The sequence below is a fragment of the Aotus nancymaae genome, unplaced genomic scaffold, assembly GCF_030222135.1.
Source record: "Aotus nancymaae isolate 86718 unplaced genomic scaffold, 86718_ANA_hifiasm-v0.15.2.pri h1tg000034l, whole genome shotgun sequence".
Classification (NCBI taxonomy): Eukaryota; Metazoa; Chordata; class Mammalia; order Primates; family Aotidae; genus Aotus; species Aotus nancymaae.
In genome coordinates, this window is record NW_026988448.1 from 1,378,396 (window position 1) to 1,388,408 (window position 10,013).

At 49.6% G+C, this 10,013-nt stretch overlaps 1 non-coding gene across 1 annotated transcript; it reads left to right on the forward strand.

The window, feature by feature from the left end:
- The first annotated feature begins 8,348 nt into the window (after positions 1-8,348).
- On the forward strand, positions 8,349-8,455 carry LOC135277918 (U6 spliceosomal RNA). The gene has a single exon (XR_010345479.1). It is a non-coding gene; the product is annotated as a U6 spliceosomal RNA (small nuclear RNA).
- The last annotated feature ends 1,558 nt before the right edge of the window (positions 8,456-10,013 follow it).

Consider the following 10,013-nt stretch of genomic DNA (forward strand, 5'->3'; position numbering starts at 1 on the left):
GAAATCTTGAGCCACTAAGATGAATGAGGAGGGCTAGTCCAAGGAGAGGAGTCCAGCAGTCTTAGGTTGTGGAGTTATTTAATCACCACTAAGTCTGGCTGGACCCCCAACTCAGACCAACCTTGTGCTGGCCATCCGGCGGACCAGTCGCACCATTATCTTTCCCAAGCGAAGAGGTGTTGGCTGAGCTGCAGTCACACCTACGTCTGGTCAGAAGCTGCTGCGCCCAAGGCGTGCTCGCTCCTGACCTGCGAAGCCCCTCCAGGAAGGAAGGGGTCTCGGCCTGGGCAGGCCCATGAAGCCATCTGGAAGCTTCACAGCTAAATTGCCTCTTGAGGAAGCATCCAGGTCTCCATCTTTCCCTTCATCAGCCCTGTGCGGCCTGGAGTCATGTCGCTCAAGGATTACTCACAGGGAGTTGCCTGGGCTGCTTCCCCATCACTGTTTCAGCAAATGGGAAATGATAGGGATCCTGGGTCTCCCCATCTCCTGCCTGGAGAATGGGAATTTTCCAGCTGCGGTGCCCTTTTGGCTTGGGTGGCGTGAGCTCGGGCTGCCTGTAGAGGGGCTGCAGAGCCTGCATATTAGGTCACCAGCTTATCGTCTCTCAAGACGAGTGGGGTCTGCGGTTGGGCTCTTTATATAATTTATGACCATCAGTGATTATTTCGATGGCTATAACTTCACAGTGATGACCACCTAGCTTCTGACTTCTGAGGCCATTTTTTCCAAGTCTGGGCAAGACTGGCTGTGAAAGAAGGCTAGCCTGTAGCTAGTGAAATGCCTTTACATATAGCGGAGCACTCATCCATGTGACATAGATACTGTGTCCCAAATCCTGCTGCATCTGATCTCAGTTTCTGGGAGGGAGAGGCAACATTGCTTAGTGAAAGGTTTAATTCCAGCGGAATCATCATGGGACTCTAGTGATGGTTTAGTGCCACTGACGTCACCTTGATTTAGTATGCTAATAAAGGGTTTGGTGTGACAAGGACATAGAAACGTGACGATCCCTTCTCATCAATAGTTATGTTTCAGATGTCCCTCATTTTACTTTGTGGATGTACAAGCCTCAACAAGCTGAGTGTGACCAGGTCACTGTAATGCAGCCATTTCAGGTATACATGGCAGCCCGGTCTTCTAAGAGAGTTTTGACAGATGAGAGACATTCTGCTCTGGAACACGGTCTCATTCTCTCCTTCCACGTCTTCAGGTCTCTTTTCCTCCATCCCCAGTGCAGGTGGTACTGATCCAGAGCAGCATTCAGCTGCTGACACAGCGGGAAACACCCATGGCTGTGAAAACGGAACCATCCTGGGACCTGGCTCTCACTCTGGGCTGGGATTTCCTACCAAAAGGAAAAGCAGAGACACTCCTTAAAGACAACATCCACCTTCACCCACGTCCTTGCAAAGGACATGAACTCACTCTTTTTATGGCTGCTAACCTGCATGTTCTGCACACGTATCCAAGAACTTAAAGTAAAAAAAAAACAAAACAAAACAGATGAAGTCCAGCAGGATTAGAGTGATGTCTGTACCTGCTACCACGAGGCCGGACCAAACAACACCTGCAACAGACCCCGAGGCCAGACCAAACAACACCTGCAACAAAACCCGAGGCCAGACCAAACAACACCTGCAACAAACCCCAGACCAAACAACACCTGCAACAAACCCCAGACCAAACAACACCTGCAACAGACCCTGAGGCCAGACCAAACAACACCTGCAACAAACCCCAGACCAAACAACACCTGCAACAAACCCCAGACCAAACAACACCTGCAACAGACCCCGAGGCCAGACCAAACAACACCTGCAACAAACCCCAGACCAAACAACACCTGCAACAAACCCCAGACCAAACAGCACCTGCAACAAACCCCAGACCAAACAACACCTGCAACAGACCCTGAGGCCAGACCAAACAACACCTGCAACAAACCCCAGACCAAACAACACCTGCAACAAACCCCAGACCAAACAACACCTGCAACAGACCCCGAGGCCAGACCAAACAACACCTGCAACAAACCCCGAGGCCAGACCAAACAACACCTGCAACAAACCCCAGATCAAACAACACCTGCAACAAACCCCAGACCAAACAACACCTGCAACAAACCCCAAGGCCAGACCAAACAACACCTGCAACAAACCCCAGACCAAACAACACCCGCAACAAACCGCAGACCAAACAACACCTGCAACAAACCCCAGACCAAACAACACCCGCAACAAACCCCAGACCAAACAACACCTGCAACAGACCCCGAGGCCAGACCAAACAACACCCACAACAAACCCCAGACCAAACAACACCTGCAACAGACCCCGAGGCCAGACCAAACAACACCCGCAACAAACCCCAGACCAAACAACACCTGCAACAAACCCCGAGGCCAGACCAAACAACACCCGCAACAAACCCCAGACCAAATAACACCCGCAACAAACCCCAAGGCCAGACCAAACAACACCTGCAACAAACCCCAGACCAAATAACACCCGCAACAAACCCCGAGGCCAGACCAAACAACACCCGCAACAAACCCCAGACCAAACAACACCTGCAACAAACCCCGAGGCCAGACCAAACAACACCTGCAACAAACCCCAGACCAAATAACACCCGCAACAAACCCCAAGGCCAGACCAAACAACACCTGCAACAAACCCTGAGGCCAGACCAAACAACACCTGCAACAAACCCCAGACCAAACAACACCCACAACAAACCCCAAGGCCAGACCAAACAACACCTGCAACAAACCCCAGACCAAACAACAACTGCAACAAACCCCAGACCAAATAACACCCACAACAAACCCCGAGGCCAGACCAAGCACCTACAATAAAAGCAAGACAAGGGTGTGCGAGATTGTGCACTGCTCGGTGGAAACCAGGTGGAGCAAACGCACGGATGTGGATTGAATAAAACAGGCAAATGCCATATTATGCACATATGTTTTGGAACTCATTGAAGACAAAGCACAGAAAGAGAATTTTAATATGCAAATAAAAACTATTTTATACAAAATATTTGCATGTGTGTTACAAGCCCACGGATTTAGGTCTGTGGTGATGGAAAAAAGCAGACCCAATAAACCTGCTTGTGCCACACAGAATCCCTGGGCCTGACAGGTTTCTTGCAGCTGAGGAACTGAACCACACGGCTGGCACCTGTGGGCGTGTTTACTGTGTACGTCCCACCTGCCATATTACTCCTCCTTTTTGCAAAGTCAGTGAAGGCATCTTGGCAGATGTGAGCGTGAGAGGGAGGCCCCCTCTGTGGGCCGCTCTGAGGCAGTGGACTTCCAGGAGTGGGTCTTGAAGGCTTGGCACAGCCCTCTTCTTGCACTGGTGAGATCTCTCACCTGGCTTGTGGCACGGCCAGGCCGCACCTGCTCATCGGGCTGGACTCTCGCGCTGCTGGAGCTTGGCTTCAGGTTCTGTTTGTTGGAGACAAGCTCTGGTGCCCTCTCACTGCCTCTTCTCTCTCCTGCCACTCACTCTGCCCCCAAAGCAGCCATGTGTTGTGGGACCCAGGCCCTGAGATGCTGTCCATCGTTTTCCTTACATGGCAGGCAGGGCGCTGGAACTGCACCCACCGGCGTGGAGCTCAGAGCTCTTCATCTGGCACCAGCATGGCAACGTCAGGGACACAGGTGAGCTTCCCAGCCTTCTGCAGGCCGAGGTTTTCAGCTGTTGCTCGAAATGTCTGGTTCACTTTTGTCTTTTTTCTTCTCTCACTCCTCTCCAGCCTTCCTGTGAAGACAAGAGCACACCCAGCGCTTCATCAAGTTGGAGGCCAGAGTGATCCGGGTGGATATTTTCGGGAGAAAATGAATAGAGAGTGTCCCTGTTGGTCAGGACCAGCCCTGGGGATGATGCCTCAGAGACAGGTGCACAGGGCCCCAACAGGTCGGACAGGAAGCAGGTGTTACGAGTGGAGAGCCACCAAGTCAGGCTCACCCATCCCTGGAGGAACTGTGGCAAGCTGGACCGACAGCCCCTTAAGAAAAGACTCAGCCTGGGGGCTCTGGATTCAGACACACCTGGGCCTGAGTTCACACCATGGAATCACCACTGTGAGCTGAGTGAGCTCGAGCCACCGAACTCAGCTACTTGCCGGTAAATGGGGTCCCCATCTCCAGGACCAGAAGGTTATAGTAGAGATTACATAAGACAGTAACATGCAAAGGTTAGTGCCGCCAGCACTCAGGAACTGGTACCTACTGCCATTCCCCCGCCAGAGGTTCTGTGGAAGCCACAGATGACACATCGTGGGGTTATTAATGTGCACACCATCTCCTCCATGGGGCCACGTTTCCCACTGGCTCTTACACTGCCTGGCCCTCCCCTTCCAGGCACCCACCTCACCTTGCAGGAGTGAGGGCTGCACAGCTGTGTCCATCTCCCCTGCTCACTTTGCTCAGCAGAGCCTCTGGCTCCTCCCAGCCTTGCCGGCTCCTCCTTCTCTGCTGACCTCAGCTCCCACTTTTCCTCCTGTTATTCCTTAAAAGTCACAGAGCTCCAGGACGTCCACAAGCCCTTGCAGGTGAGGAGAGGAGCTGGAGTAAATCCGTTCCACGTTCGGCAAGGAGGCCACATTCCCTGTGATCCCCGAGAATCTCTGCCATTAGAGCAGGGCCACTGCCACGGGCCTCTGTGCCGAGCCACACCCCTGCCTGGGGACCCTGCTGCTCCGGGCCTACTTCCCTTGGAGGTATGAGCCCTCCTGGCGTATTCTGCTGGCGGTGTCTCTGTGCTGCACAGTACCGGGCCTTGTCCATCTCTTCCAAGATGCAGAGAGGCTCCCAGGGACAAGGACCCCATGGCAGCTGCTTGGGCTGCTTGAACTCCAAGGTTTAGATGTTATAAAAATAGTCCTTGCAGTTCACACACAGCCGTGTGTGTGTATGTGCATGTACACGTGTCTGTGGGCGTGTGCACATATGTAGATGTGTGCATGTACCTGTAGGTTTGTGTATTTGCATATGTGTGATTGTGCATGTTCATGCGTGCATAGGTGTGTGTGCATGTGCTTAGGTGTGTAGGTGTGTGCATGTGTGTATGTATCTACATGTGTGTATAGATTTGCTCATGTGCATGTGTGTGAATGTGTAGGTGTGCGCATATGTGTAGATGTGCACATTTGTGTGAAGGCGTGTGCATATGTGTGCATGTGCGTGTGTGTCCATGTGTAGGCATGCACACACGTGCATGCCTATGTAGGTGTGTGCATGTGTGTGAAGGTGTGTGCATGTGAAGCATGTGAAGGTGTGTGCATGTGTGTGAAGGTGTGCACGTGTAGGTGTGTGCATGTGTGCATGTGAAGGTGTGTGCATATGTGAAGGTGTGTGCATGTGTAGGTGTGCACATGTGTGCATGTGAACGTGTGTACATGTGAAGGTGTGTGCACGTGAAGCATGTGAAGGTGTGCGTATGTGTGCATGTGAAGATGTGTGCATATGTGTGAAGATGTGTATGTGAAGGTGTGCACATGTGTGCATGCATGTGTAGATGTGTGCATGTGAAGGTGTGCATGTGTGTCCATGTGTAGATGTGCTCGTGTAGGTGTGCACATGTGTGCATATGTGAAGGTGTGTGCATGCATGTGTAGGTGTGTGCATGTGCGTGTAGGTGTGTGTATGTGTAGGTGTGCGCATGTGTGCATGTGAAGTTGTGTGCATATATGAAGGTGTGTGCATGTGAAGGTGCGCACATGTGTGCATGCATGTGTAGATGTGTGCATGTGTGTGAAGGTGTGTGCATGTGTAGTTGTGTGCATGTGTGCGAATTGTGTAGGTGTGCACATGTGTAGGCATGTGCATGTGTGTATATGCATGTGTGTGTGGACTTGTGTATATGCATGTGTGTGAAGATGTGTGCATGCGTGTATAGATTTGTGCATGTGCTTGTGTGCATGTGAAGGTGTGCGCATGTGTGCATGCATGTGTAGATGTGTGCATGTGTGAAGGTGTGTGCATGTGTAGTTGTGTGCATTTGTGTGGTGTATTGGCATGTGTGCATTGTGTATGTGGGTATCCCTGTGTGCATACCTGTGTGCATACGTTGTCTGTGTATGTGTGCGTGTGCAGGCACACCTCCTGGGCAGCGCTGGGACAGCCCCTACACCCCCTGACCTGGGGCGGCGCTGCTCTTTTCTGGGTTTGGGCTCATCGCCTGTCTGATGGGCTCTCCAGGATCCCTCCTGCTTCCTTCTCCCCTTTTGCATTCTGTCTCTGTCCCTCTCCTGGGTCGTGTGTCTGAATGCTAACTACAGAAAGGCCAGCAGTTTCGCTGAGGGAGCCCTCAGTTCCCATGGTGATCAGGCCATGAGAAGGGATAATTGGAGGAGTGTGCGGGGGAGAGAAGGTTGTCACCACCTCCTCATGGTAAATCCACTCACGTCTCAGCTGCAGTGAACACGAGCCCTGGCAGCACTGGGGCCCTGCTGGCATGCTTGGTGCTGGGGTACAACCCTGCTCACGGATTTGGGCTGTTTGAAAGACCAGCCAGGTCTGCATTGAACCTGCTCTGATGAGTTGAAAGCAAATGAATAATGCCTTGGGCTAAAATCATGTGATTCAGTTTTATGCTTTTAGAAGAATTCGCTTTGTCTACTCTATTCTGACCACAGGAATAGGAGATGATGTTGAAAATATTTACTAAATGTAAAGCCCAGGGTGGCACGGATTCTGGGCAGTCCAGAGAGCTGCCTGCCCCAGTGACCAAAGGGCTGTCCTGGCCCCACGTTGGCTTTGGAAGCAGGTAGTTGTTGAAAGATAAATCATGGCAACAGGTCAGCTCGTTTAGCTGCCCAGAAGTATGTATTGCAGGGAACTCTTTCTGGGTGATGACGTGGCAAAATGTCGTTCACGCCCAGCATGGATGACTGAGCCTGCTCTGAAAGTCATCCAGGTGAGGACGGCATCGGTGGGGTCGGTTTTTGTACTGGTGCTGGGACTAGCCCACAGCTGCCTCCCGGAGCACCCTGACTGCATCCCAGGGCTTGGGGTTCTTGCCGGTCATCCCCCAGGGGTGGAGAGTGGGGCCGTGGCCACTCATCCACTTTTCACTTGCATGATCTGATGGCTTCTGGCCGTTGACACGTGCAGGTGTGTAGCCCGATTAGAACCCCAGCCCCTCAAAGCTTGCCTGTTTGGTGGCTTCTGCTGAAGGCTGAGCGGTGAGGAAAGGCGCTCAGGGAGAGTTGCTTGTGCTGAGGTGAGAGGTGCCTCCATCACGCCCCCAGGCATCCTGTGCCTTGGTCTTTTGGAAGCTGAATCCCTGAACAACCAGCCTGTCAGTCAGGGTTCTCCAGAGAAACAGAACCAACTGAATGCATAATTCAAGGGATTTGTTTTTCAAAACTGGCTCATGTGGTTGTGGGGCTGGCAGATCTGAAATCTGCAGGGCAGGCTGGAAGTCAGGCAGGGCTTCTGTGTTACGTTTTTGAGGCAGAACTCCTCTGGGAAACCTCGGGTTGACTTTTACTCAGGTTTTACTCCTTCGACTGATTGGACAAGCCCCACCTGCGTATGGAGGGGAACCTGCTTTACTCAAAGTCAACTGAATGTAGTTGCCGATGACATCTGCAAATGCCTCCGCGGGGGCAGCTAGACTGGTGTTTGACCAAACAGCTGGGCACCAGGGCCCACCAAGGTACACGAAATTCATGATCACACCTAGTCTGGAATTCCTTTCAATGCTTGTACTTGAATATTAGTCCTGAACTTTAACAGCAGTTTTCTTCAAACACAGTAATGTCAGTTCAAGCTTTTCATTACTTTAAGATGGTTGTTGAGAAATTGTGCTTTAATGAAGCACCTAATGCCCCATATTTGTACCATGTGAGAAATTTCTCTTGAAAATTAGTGTTAAGAACATATTTTATTTTCCTGAGAAATAGAAGCTAAAAGTTCTTTTGATAAACCATGTTACATTTTTTGCCTTGGCTGCGAGGGAGCTCAGAGCCAAATTTTATTTATGATTGCAAGGACTATGCTGATTTTGTATTTTTTAAAAAGCCAATTTCTCCCATATTTCCCTTACCCGTTTCCTTCTGAATTCCCATTTGCATTGTCTATTTTTTGCCAACTACCTCAAAACGTTTTCAAAGGCATACAATACAGATCCATTTTCACAAATAAATTCTTCCAATGCTCTCAAGTAAATGGGTCTAAACTTAACATGTTGATGGCCCAAATGTGTTTAAAGTCAGCCTTCAGTAACTATCATAAAAAATAACGTGTTCAATTCTCTTTAAATTGTCATTATGTTATGATTGGCAATAATTGTATATAAGTAGCTACTTCTTTCTGTATATCAGAAATTCTAGTGCTCGCTTCGGCAGCACATATACTAAACTTGGAATGACGCAGAGAAGATTAGCATGGCCCCTGCGCAAAGATGACACACAAATTCATGAAGCATTCCATATTTTTCAGACACTTTACAAAAGAAGACATCTATAAGGCCAACAAACATATGAAAAAATGCTCATCATCACTGATCGTTAGAGAAATGCAAATCAAAACTACACTGAGATACCATCTCACGCCAGTTAGAATGGCGATCATTAAAAAATCTGGAGACAACAGATGCCGGAGAGGATGTGGAGAAATAGGAACACTTTTACACTGTTGGTGGGAGTGTAAACTAGTTCAACCATTGTGGAAGACAGTGTGACAATTCCTCAAGGACCTAGAAATAGAAATTCCATTTGACCCAGCAATCCCATTACTGGGTATAAACCCAAATAATTATAAATTGTTCTATTATAAGGACACATGCACAGGTATGTTCATAGCAGCACTGTTTACAATAGCAAAGACCTGGAACCAACCCAAATGCCCATCAACGATAGACTGGAGAAAGAAAATATGGCACATATACACCATGGAATACTACAAAGCCATAAAAAACGATGAGTTTGTGTCCTTCATAGGGCATGGATGAATCTGGAAACCATCATTCTCAGCAAACTGACACAAGAACAGAAAACAAAACACTGCATGTTCTCACTCATAGGTGGGTGTTGAACAATTAGAACATGTGGACACAGGGAGGGGAGCATCACATAGTGTGGTCAGCTAGTGGGGGCTAGGGGAGGGACAGCGGGGGATGGGGAGGGAGGGGAGGGATAACAAGGGGAGAAATACCAGATATAGGTGATGGGGGGATGAAGGCAGCAAACCACCTTGCCATGTATGTACCTATGCAACAATCCTGCATGATCTGCACATGTACCCCAGAACCTGAAGTACAATTTAAAAAATTCTAATAGCATTTATACAAATATGTATTTATATATTCAAAGTTTTGGTACCCAGAAAGGATAGAGCTACTAAATCTTGGATATATATATACATATCTATTACATATAAAATGTCTTCATTTGCTCATAAAAGAAGCAAACCTTTGTAGCCTTTGCTGATAAAAGAAGAAACCTTTTGTAACTCAGCAGACCCTGGATATAACACCTTTCTAGGGCACTGGAAAACTAACTCACTTTGGTTCCATTTTTAAAGGTGATTTTGATGTTTGGTTTTTACTCATGGAGCAGCTGTCCTGCCTGATAGTGTGCTTGGTACTTCACACACTCACTCACAACTCTCAGACTCTGAGGCACGTGGCTGGGGACAGCGCACCTGCCCAGGGTCACGGCATGCGTGAAAGGTGCCACGGAGCCTTGGCGATTGCCCGCAGAGCTTGTGCATATTCCACAGGCCACTGTGCTTCCTGCCAGAGCGCTGAGCTTGCTCGTGGACAGCAAACGAGAATTTGCCAGGAATCAATGATAAGCTTCTCTTTCATGGAAGTGAGGAAGGGATAATTGGCGTGGCGCTCAGCTAGAGGCTTGGCTTTGAGAAGTGGATTTGTGGATCACCTGTTTCAAGGTGGTGACTGAAGCCTTTGCATCGAACATGATGTGATCTGAGGACAGACAGGCCCTGGGGTGTGGAGGGAGCCTGGCGTGCTGAGGCTGACCTGGCCACAGAA